The sequence below is a fragment of the Podarcis gaigeae genome (genome assembly GCF_964106915.1).
Source record: "Podarcis gaigeae genome assembly, chromosome: 1".
Classification (NCBI taxonomy): Eukaryota; Metazoa; Chordata; class Lepidosauria; order Squamata; family Lacertidae; genus Podarcis; species Podarcis gaigeae.
In genome coordinates this window covers 40,940,234-40,951,316 of record NC_139678.1, presented here as the reverse complement: position 1 = coordinate 40,951,316, position 11,083 = coordinate 40,940,234, and the positions used below count along the sequence as shown (strand labels likewise).

Sequence of the window (11,083 nt, the reverse complement as noted above, 5' to 3'; positions counted from 1 at the left end):
AACAAGAAAAAGCATCACCAGTTCACATTAACAATAAAAATGTTCCATCAGTCCTGACTTAAGCATATGATGTTGCAAGTTGCTTACCTGCGTGAAGAGAGGCATGCACAGACAGAAGCCTAGAAGTCACAGGACAAGCAGAAGTGCAGATGAGCCCTAAGTCTTTATCAAGCCCTTCACTATGACCCCAAGGTCTCATTCCTAGTCAGTCACTGCCACTTCAGACCCCATGGACAAGATGACCCCACCCTTCCAACTCTTCAGTTCTATGATTCTTTGGAGCTCCTTACAACTCTTTTTTGTTTTAACATTCCTGAACAATTTAGTGTCATCAGCAAACTTTATTTTTGTTTTTTGTGGTTTTTTCGAATTCACATTTTATTTATTTGTTAACATTCTTATATTACATTGGTAAACGTTGTCATATTACATTACAGGACTTACTATAATATTATTTCCAACATGTATACAAAAATTATATACAAATTTTATTTACCTAGAAAGAAAATGAAGCAAAAAGAAGAAAAAACAAAGATATAAAACAAAAACAAAATTTTCCCCAAAATCATATACATACCAACACACTAGACTTCCTGTCTTTCCCGTTTTATATTCCTTTTTTAGAAATGAATGTACTCTTATTATTGTATAGTTCTTTACATATTATCTAATACATTCCTATATCAATATGTGCTCTTAATCTTATTTCTCAACTCAGTCTCACTCCAACAGCAATCAAATGCTAGCAAAGATAGAGAACCTTTACTGTATTTTTGAACATATGTTTTATATCTATCCCACTTTTTCATAAATTTTTGTTTTGAATTGCCTCTCGGGGTATTTGTTAGCTGTGCCATTGCAGCAAATTCTTGTAGCTTGTAATGCCAGTCTGTTATTGTGGGAGCTTCTTGTTCCTTCCACCCCTTTGCCACCAAAGTCCGAGCTGCGGCCGTTGCATATAAGAATACCTCCCTAAAGGCCTTCAGGATGTCCCTGCCAACAGTGCTTAACAGAAATGCCTCTGGTCTTTTTAAAAAAGTTGTTCCAAACATTTTTTTCAAACTTTGTTACCTCATAGTACACCTCTTAATTCTAGATCATTTATGAACAAGTTAAAAAGCACTGGTCCCCATACCAGTTCATAGGGACTCCACTTTTTATATCTCTGCATTGGGAGAACTGTCTATTTATTCCTACTCTGTGCTTCTTGTTTCTTAACCAGTTACTGATCCATAAGAGGGTCTAAACCCCACTGAAGGTTCCCAGTGTGGCTCTTGGGCTGAAACCGGTTCCCCAGCCATAGTCTAAATCAGGCATAGGCAACCTCGGCCCTCCAGATATTTTGGGACTACAACTTCCATGATCCCTAGCTAACAGGACCAGTGGTCAGGGGTGATGGGAATTGTAGTCCCAAAACATCTGGAGGGCCGACGTTGCCTATGCTTGGTCTAGATTGACTGGCAGTGACTTTCCTGGATTCCATTGCTGAACTTACATTAGTATTGAGCAAGTGAGTGCAAATAATTGAAATGCTGCTCTAATTTATATATATAGATATAAAACCCAAATCCCTATTGATTCTGGAAGAAATTACACTGGCGTTACTGAGTACAGCATTTTAAGTTCTATGAGGAGAAAAATATTTTCTAAAATTAGAAGAAAACGCAGCTACCTTTTATAAATCCCTCTGATTATTAAATTTAGTGATGTGCACTTCCTCCATCACTTTCTCTTACACAGAGTAACTTACTGTGGTAGACTTTAAGCAGAACTGGTTTCTGAATGTTATTCCTTGTTTTGACTCTTATCTCTGCTGCTCTCCCATAATGCAGTTTTAAGTGAGGTTGGGGATGTTTGCTGTGGAAAACAAGAACCTTGTGTTAATTACTTTCTTTTTTTAATCAGGCACATAGACTGAGCTTTGTTACTTATTGTATAGACAAGTTAATATTTCTACAAAAGATGGTGTTCCATGAAAAACAGTAAATTCATTTTCATAAAGAAGAATCCATAGTGAACCAACCTTGTTCAGTCCTATTCAATTAAACTGTTGTACTGATTTATTTTGAGTGCACTGAACTAGATTATTCATAGAATTCCTCTTCTTCAATACTGCTGCTATCCTTGGCTTTTAGTTCTAGGCAATTAACTATCTTGGTTGTAAGAGCTAAAAATGCTTCACTTGGGCTGCAGTTCTATTCACACACTTTATCATAAGTAAGCAGTCCCTGAGACTTACTTCTAAGTAAATATATATAGGACTGAACTGTTAGGAAGTAACCTTCCTGATGTGTGAAATGCTATCAAAGACTTGAACATTTTGCATGTTGTAGAACTTTGGAAGTCGAAAACAATGATGGGACTCTTTTGGGGGAACTTAAGGCAATTTCATTCAAACTCTGTGGCTATTTGATTCATGCAATTCTACCACAGCTCTCTCTATATAGGGTAAATGAAGCAGCAGGCAGGTTGCATTTATCCTATGTTGAGATGAAAAGCTGATTATGTAGCTGAGTGCAGATAAAGGGGAAACCTCTCAGAGATTAGGTTTTGCTCTCCATGTGCCCTACATTTCTGATTGACATAATCATTTCATAGTGGTTACTTTGCACATTGCCTTTCCTTCTCTTTGTGGGAATAAATGTATGTGGTTTACTTCCTTCGGAAAATAATAAACTACAGGAATCCCCTCTTGAACGTAAGGACTTACGACATCCAGCAGTAGTATTTTAAGCTTGCCTTAGAGGCTATGGCCACAATCCGAACATCTCTGTTATTTATTTTACAAATATGTATCCTGAACATTAGTATTTCCAGGGCAGCTAACAATAATGATCATATTTATCCTTGAACAGTAGTCCCTGGTGCTGAACTGCAAACTCTTTGAAGCTACCACATTTCAGAACTAGTGGCAACCACAACTCCATTCAACACCTGGAATTAACTATGGTTTTCTTCACTGTGGTCTTTAGTTTAAATTTCTGTTCTTGAATTTCCCCTTTGGACATGCCACTTCCTCTCTGCCTCAGCTTCCCACTGTAAAATGGGAATACTAATGATGTGCTTTCAAAAAATTGTTGTGAGAATTAATAAAAACTATAAGCCAGTGAGCATACAGGCAGCAATATATACATTGTTTTTAACTTTTTTAGGTGATTATGAATGTCAAGAACAATTTATGTAGAAGTAATGCAGTCTGAGAATTGTCATTAGTGCTGCACATTTACCTTGTAAAGTACTTTACATTTTTTAAAGCTGTAAGTCGCTCATCTACTTTGGGAGGGACCTGTTTGTTACTTTTTCTAACACAGCTAACACATTATATACCATATAAATAATTATGGGGCAAGGCACACCCACCAAGTTTGTTTTTGTGTTGATATTATTCTCTGTGTGTGTGTGTGTGAGAGAGAGAGAGAGAGAGAGAGAGAGAGAGAGAATCCTGTGGACTGTTCAATAAAATAAATACTAAAAGATCACCCTTTAGAGAGGATTTCATCCTTCTTTACTAACCCAATTCCAAAACCAAAAGCCCTCAAAATGTTTATTGTGTGAGTTTGTGTTTTAGCATGAACTGAAGAAAGATCCTGCACAAACATACTCTCTGGAGTAGCAGAAAGATGCGGTGCTCTGGGAGACCTTTCAAGAAGGCGTGGTGTCAGGGTGGTGACCACCTCCTGAACAGGCCCTAAACGTCTCCTGGAGTCTGCTATGGGCGCCTGTGTCCCTATCCTGGGGTCTGTCACCCACTGCGCCCGCCCACCATTGGTTCGTCTGGCGTCCTCTGCGGCAGAGCCATTGGCCTCTTAGTCAAGCCGGCGGACTGCTCCGCCTTCAGATTGGTCAGCGGCCCTGTCAGTTTTTCCCTTGGTTGAAGCTCCCGCACACACGCACAGCCGCTTTGGTTGTGAATGGGTCGGGAAGGCGAGCGCGTCTTAAGGGGGAAGGGGGAGTTCAATGTGAGGCAGCAGCAGCAGCAGCAGCGACTGCCTGGGGGGACCAAGGGCGGGCGGGGGATGTGAGTTTAGCAGAAGGCAGCCGCAGAAGCAAGACTGGGCATCCTCTCTTTTCCTCTGCACCTGCGGCAATAGCTGAGCCCAGGAGCGGGCTGCACTTCTCTCAAGGTAAATAACAACCCTTTATTTGTCTGTCTGTGGGGGTAACTCTCTCTTCCCAAGTTCCCTGCAGTGTCGCCTCTTGCCAAGATATGGAGGGAAGGAAGCAGACTTTGCTCCCTTCCCCAAAAATCGACATTCAGCTCCAGGGAAGAGATGAAATCCGTACGGTCAGCACCTTTCTTTCCCCCCAATGCAAACATCTGCCATCGCCTGTCCTTCCTGCATCACGCCGGCTTTCTGCTGCAGCTCTTATTAGCCGCATTTCCTAATGCATGATGTGCCTTCCTGGATCACCGATTACAACTGCACTAGGGGCTCCCCTACTTGCCACTGTAGCTCTAGCCTGGCCGAGCGCGGGACCCGAAGAGGGTAAGAGGTAGCTGCACACAGTTTGCCTTCCCTAAAGCGGCTGCGGATCCCCTTCGTGCTCTAGGTGGGCTAGAGAGCGGAAAGCACATGATTAATGTTTACAGTCTCTCCAGCAGTCTATTAACACTCAAGGTGCTACGGGAGCCACACTGGGAAACAGGCAGCAGACCAGCCCTGCTTTGAATGGCAGTATTTGCATGTCCCTGGGTGTAATATAGCAACACACGCAAATAACTAGTTGAAGGGGGGGAAACTTGGTGAATATTTTTTTTTGAAGTGCATACACTAGAAGCAGATAAATATCAATATCTGTCTATCTGCTTTTCTCTCTTTCCAATCTAACCAAGTTCAAAGTACTTGCTACAATGCAAGTCAGCATAAGGAAAGGGACTTTTTAGAGAGTCTAGTGAAAAGAGCATCGATGGAAGAATCATGTGCAACTGCGTTCCTGGTTTTGCCTCTCTTGCTGTATGTCAAGATTGTCTCCGGCTCATTTATACTTTATTGATTTTGCCAAAAAACATATAAACAGTGGGGATGATGTGGCATCCTTCTGTGGTTAGAGTTGAAGGTGGAGCAACAGACTGAGGTGCCTCACAGAACAAAGCATCCTAAAATGTAGAGTGTCAAAAATGTCACATCGGTAAGTAGAGAAGGGCAGGTGCTAATTAGATGTTATGAACAAATGGGGATCAAATGTTTGATCCAGGGGGATCAAAAAGAAAAGGAAACACACATTGGGGGAAAGATATGTGGATGGGGAGGGATTTGAAGGGGAAAATGTGTGGACCAGGATGAAGTTGAGCACTTCCCTCTCCCACTCTTCTTCTTGCCAAATTTGCCTCCCTCTCCTACTCATCTGCATGTCAAATTTACCACTCCCAAGCTTTTTAAAAACCGTGATAATCCACCCGCAAAATAGCAATGTCGAGTTTGAAGTGAGTCGCCTTGTAGAGTGATACAGTACTCCCATTGTTAGCTATTTCTGTAGATATAGATACTCAGGCTGCAACACTCGGAAGGACTTTTCGGGTGATCAAGTTTGATGGTGGGGGGACTGTCTGCTTGTCAATCAACTGATGTCACAATGACATCAGGTGTCCTGTTTTCCCCTGCGTGGTGATTTGAAATGAAACCACATGGGTACACTCCATAAGGTGCTAGCAATGTTTGTTGAGTGCTGTCAAGCACTGTGCACAAGGCCCTTGCAAGCCCTTATGATCATCAAGTCATGTGGAGCCCCATGGAAGCTCAGATTGGCAGTGCCCACAACCCCACCTGATATCGTATATATGACATGAAGTGTGTGGCAGGTGGGTGTGGTTTAGTCAAGATCGCCTCACAGGCCAAATTGGGAGGCCTCTAGGTTTCCCACTACTGCCCTTGTGCATACAGGAGCTCTAATGAACGCACCTGGTCTGTGGTGGAGCCTGCTGGCCTATCCCACTAGCAGCATGGACAAGAGGGAAAGCTGGACCAAGAACCCCAGGAGAAGCTTAAGGAAGAATTTGGTTCCTATTTGCCCCCATCATTGCTGTGCACAAGCAGCCCAAGCATGGAATACATTCCCAAGTACGATTTCAAAACTAGTATCCCAGATCGATATGTATTCATTCTAAAAGAATGCCAGAATCTTCATTTGTTCTGCCATCTTCCTTGGTATGAATTGAACCATCCACTACACATGTATGTGCAGAACTTTGCCTGGGGTGAAAATGTGAGAAAGACAGATTTTTCTCCCTTGAAAGTGCTGGTGATGACCTTTAAACTCCTAATTTGTTTAGGCCCACTCCTGATGGTTCGCCTTCTGCGATACAAGCCTGCCCACTTGTGATGGTATGTGCCATCTTGTACGGAAAGGTGAAAGATTTCTCATGCTTACAAAATACCCTTGGCAGCCCAGTTCGGTGATTATACTTCTCAATGCTGCACATTTTTTAATGTGCCAAAGGGAGCAACCCACTTCCCATCTGTTTTGCAGTAGACTTGAATCATTCAAATGAACTAGGAAGACTGTGTATTAGATATGCTGCTGTAATGGTTCATCTGGCCCAGGACTGTCAATCTCCTCCTGCAGTAGGTCTTGGGGATCTCTAAGATTCACTGTTCATATTAGTTTGGCAGTGTGCAATCTACTGCAGAGCCATTCTGTGGCACACCACAAAATTAATTTAAGAAGCCTTGGATCACACGGGGGGGGGGAGGGGGCGGTACTGCAGCTTCTCCCCATGACATTGCCAACTGTTGGGAAATTGGGATAAGATGCCCTCCTGAATGGGTCTGAGCTTCTCTCATTCATTCATTTATTCATTCATTCGTTCATTCAGTAATTTGTGTCCTGCTTTTCATAAAGGGGAAAAAAATCACAAAGCATTTTGCAAAAACCCAACACCAAAATTAAACACTATAATGTAAACAATAAATTTTATACACTTGAAATAGAAACAGTACAATAAAATGTCCCAAAATATCAAAACATCATAAAGCCCACAGAATTAGATAGCAGCATCATTTTAAAATCTGTTGATAAGAGCAGCTATCCATTCAAATAGCTATATTTGACTAGTAGCAAATATTGCCTCATGTCAAATTTGCCTCTCCCAAGCTTTTTAAAAATAGCAACAAGCCCTCCTCAGAATAGCAAAGCAGGGTTTGAAGTATGGGATGGGTAGTCTTGTGAAGTCATACATCCTTTGATAGATACCTGTGTACATACATATACACAAAGACTTCATAGTGTAGTTGTTTCACCTGACTTCCAACGTAGCAGTCAAACTGCACTAACACTTACCATACTTTATTTGAAATTCATGCTGTCTATGGGGTCCTGTAACATAATTATTTATTCTTACCCAAAGAGTTCCAGATTTTTGGACAGATATGACTTGGCCATGGTACTCCATGCTCTGGTAATTTCCAGATTGGGTTATTGCAATGTGTTCCATGTGGGGCTGCCCTTGAAGACAACTTTGAAACTTCCGCTGGTCCAAAATGCAGCAGCCAGATTACTGACTGAGGTTTCCTTTAGAACTCCTATAACCCCACTTCTAAATAGCTGCATTGCTGGCCTGTTCATTTCCAGGCTCATGCTAGTATAATATCTGAGAGGGCCTCATGCTAGTATAATATCTGAGAGAGCCCCGCCCTTTGTAGCTACAGACCCTCTCAGGTGTTAAGAGGAGGCCCTCTTGGTAGTTTCACTGTCCTCTGAGGTTTGGAGTGATGGTGGCTCAGGAGAGAGCATTTTATGTGGCAGTCTATAAATTGTTAAATTCCCTCCTCATAGAGGTGCGTCTGGCACCTTCCATATATAGTCATACCTTGGAAGCTGAACAGAATCCGTTCCGGAAGTCCATTCGACTTCCAAAACGTTCGACCTCCAAGGTGTGGCTTCTGGTTGGCTGCAGGAGCTTCCTGCAGCCAATCAGAAGCCACAGAAGCACCGCCAGATGTTCGACTTCCAAAAGAACGTTCGAAAACCGGAACACTCACTTCCGGTTTTCGATCATGTGGGAGCCAGAACGTTCGACTTCCAAGGCGTTCGAGAGCCGAGGTACGACTGTACAGCTTTTGGCAAATGCTGGATACATACCTCTTTACCTTGGCTTTTGATACCTGAGATGTGTGTTTTCAAGACACACCCTATTCCTGTGACTGGAATTGGTGTTCAGCTGTTTTTACTACAGATTTTTAAATTGATGTAATCTGCCTTGGGACCTGATGATCATAATAGCAATGTTTGGCCAAGTACGGTAGGGTTTTTTTAAGGCTTCCCACCAGAGTTTTCCTTTCTGAATAGCTTGATATAACCAGCACCACAGAAGCTGTATGTGTTATTAGAGTGGTACATTTTTGGTTAGCGCCTTCAGACTGCTACAATTCATTATCCCTGATGATGTAGAGCTATTGGCTTTAGGCTTCTTGCTAATTGCATTTGTATGTCACAATAATTTGCCTAGATCTGTGTAAAAATCAATAGCAGACACACGTATTCTCTTCAGCGCAGCCGGTTACAAGAATGTAGTGCTTTTAACACATCTTCCAGATATTTGTTAACAATGTTGTTGTCAGATATTGATATGAATAAACCCTCTTTCAAAGCAACCAAGTCAATGCTCCCACTATTTATTTTTTAAAGTTACTTTTGATGGTTAGTTAAGCTGTGATGCTTAGTACATTGGGGGGAGGATTTCCAGTCAAAAACATACTCCCTTCCTTAACTAAAAAGTATTTTTTGGAGGGGGGGAAATCAGTAATTGATGTATTAGATAATTAGAAGTACTTTTTTATAATAAGCTATGCTGTTTCATAATTTACTGTGCAAATGCAAAACTTGTTTATGATCTTTATTTAAATGCATCTGGATTTTTAAGATTTCCATCTCTGAAATGCTGAGAGCAAGTTACAAATATTTCACTCAGAAAATGAAAAAGGTAGAACAAATCAAAGATCGATGTGATGCATTGCCCTCCTTGAGGAGTGTAAGCCAGTGAAAGTGCCTCTTTATATCAATTCCCCAGCCCTTGTGGTGGTCTCGGTTGAGCTTGAACCAGTGTGGTGTTGTGGTTAGAAAGTTGGACTTGGAGTATAAATATCTGGGTTCAATTCCCTATACAACCACAAAGCTGACTGGCTGACCACAGGCCAATCAACACCTCTCAGCTTCATTCACAGAATTATTTTGAGTAAAAAATTTGCAGAGGTGTGAAGTTTCAGAGATTGAATCTAGTACAGTGTATTGTGTTTGCAAAACAAAACACAGCTACTACTTCCAGGAACCCAGTCTTGTGATGAGGGCTCTTCTCTCCACCCCCACCCCTGAAGATACCATCTGTAGCCTCCTAATAGGCTTTAAGAATGACCGAGAAGCTGGAAATAATAAAATGAAAATTCCCATATGGAGAAACAGTGACAACTGAATGTAGAAGAATGGTGTCATGTTAATGCCACAATGTCTACTAATTTCAAATCTAAAATATTATTGCATGGACACTATTTTTCAGGGAACCTTGCAGTTTTTCAGAGGCTTTCTTCAGTGATAGGATTAGCCATGGTAGAGAACATCCCTGAAAGAGAGCTTGCCCACTGCTACCCATGTTCCTCCATAACATGCCTGCAGGGGGATATTGGGTGTGTACTAGGGTGCACATGTGATGGGCACACAGCATTGGTTGTGCCCAACAGGCCTGATCAGTGCCGCTTTGTGCCATTGCAGAATGTGTTTCAGACTCTTTTGCCCTGTACAAGGTTTGTTGACAGATGATTTGATGAGGAAAAAGCTCTCTGAAGAGGAAATTTTGAAAGGAACAGCTCTAGGAATTCTAGAATTGATATTATAGACGCAGTCCCTTACTCGAGTAAATGTTTCCTATATTTTAGTTCCTTGTAATCCTGTGCTGAAAAATTCTCCCATGTTTTAACAACCATTCCCCACAAATTAATCAGAAAAGAAACTGCATTCAAAAATTTTCAAAAGAGAAAAAAATGAAATTCTCAAGGGTGGGGCGCAGGTTTGGGGTTTTTTTGTGCATACCTTATTTTTGAGTTCGCTGAGGGGTGTTTGTGAGGGAACTTTCTTTCATTTGTCAAATCACCTCATTAGTGGTCCGCACTCTGCAGCCAGAACACCCATTAATGCCCAGGGGAAACCATCATGAGGCCATTCCTCCTGTAGGGCTTTTTTCAAATCAGGAACCGCCGACATCTAGGGAGGCTGCAGAGTGCTGAAGAAATGGGTACTATAAAAATTTCTTTTAAAAATGTACACACTTCCCGCAGCCACATTGCAACAATAACTTAATCTCAAGGTTCCCAACCCATTGAAATTTGAATCAAATTTTAAAGTGCCCTGGAAATGAGGCAGAAAAATGAAAGCCCCTTTCACAGGGCTGGCAGGGGCAGACAACAGATTTTAGAAAAACATAGGAAGGAGTCTGCTGGATCAGGCCAATTGCCCATCTGGTACAGCTTCCTGCTCTCACAGTGACCAAAACAGATGCTTATGGGAAGTCCCACAAACAGGATCTGAATGCAACATCACTTGTGATTCCTAGCTACTGGCATTCAGAGGCATTTCGACGCAGCACTGGTTCTTTCATTGCACTGAGCAAGCATGCATCATCAACACTGGCTGGCAAGCTACAGTGCATTAGTTTATTAATATCAGCTTATAATAATGAAATCTTGATGCAGGCTTTGCACTGAAAGAAGCCCTTGGTTTACAATTCCAGAAATGGTGCTGTGATCGCTACTGTCAGGGGTTCAGAAGGAGAGACACAGGAGGGGGAGCAAATGGAGAGTGAGGAGGAGGAGTACGAGGGGGGCGCAGGCAGTGACAGTGGCCAGAGTTATTCCACAAGCCTCTCTAGCGAATCGGAGGACTCACAGAAGGGAGCGCCGGTGGCCAGAGCAAGGGAGATTCCAAGGGAGAAACCTCAAGAGGGAGGGGCCAGCGGGGAGTCCCTGAGCAGCAGCTGGAGATCAGGACCAGCGTCTCCACCAGAGCGCAGTGGGGAGGGGGAGTCCCAGGAGTCGGGACCAGTGTCCTCACCACCAGAGGGAGGAGAGGAGTCAGGTTTGGCAACACCCACATCAGG

General features: G+C 42.4%; 1 protein-coding gene across 2 annotated transcripts in view; it reads left to right on the top strand.

Annotated features, from left to right (window-relative positions):
• Positions 1 to 4,010: 4,010 nt before the first annotated feature.
• The window catches only part of FMN1 (formin 1), a 162,918-nt gene continuing 155,845 nt past the window's right edge, over positions 4,011 to 11,083 (top strand). For both annotated transcript variants that reach the window (XM_083744317.1, XM_083744315.1), the window contains exon 1: positions 4,011 to 4,124. The gene's annotated coding sequence lies outside the window, so the exon portion shown is untranslated. The remainder of the gene's footprint in view (positions 4,125 to 11,083) is intronic.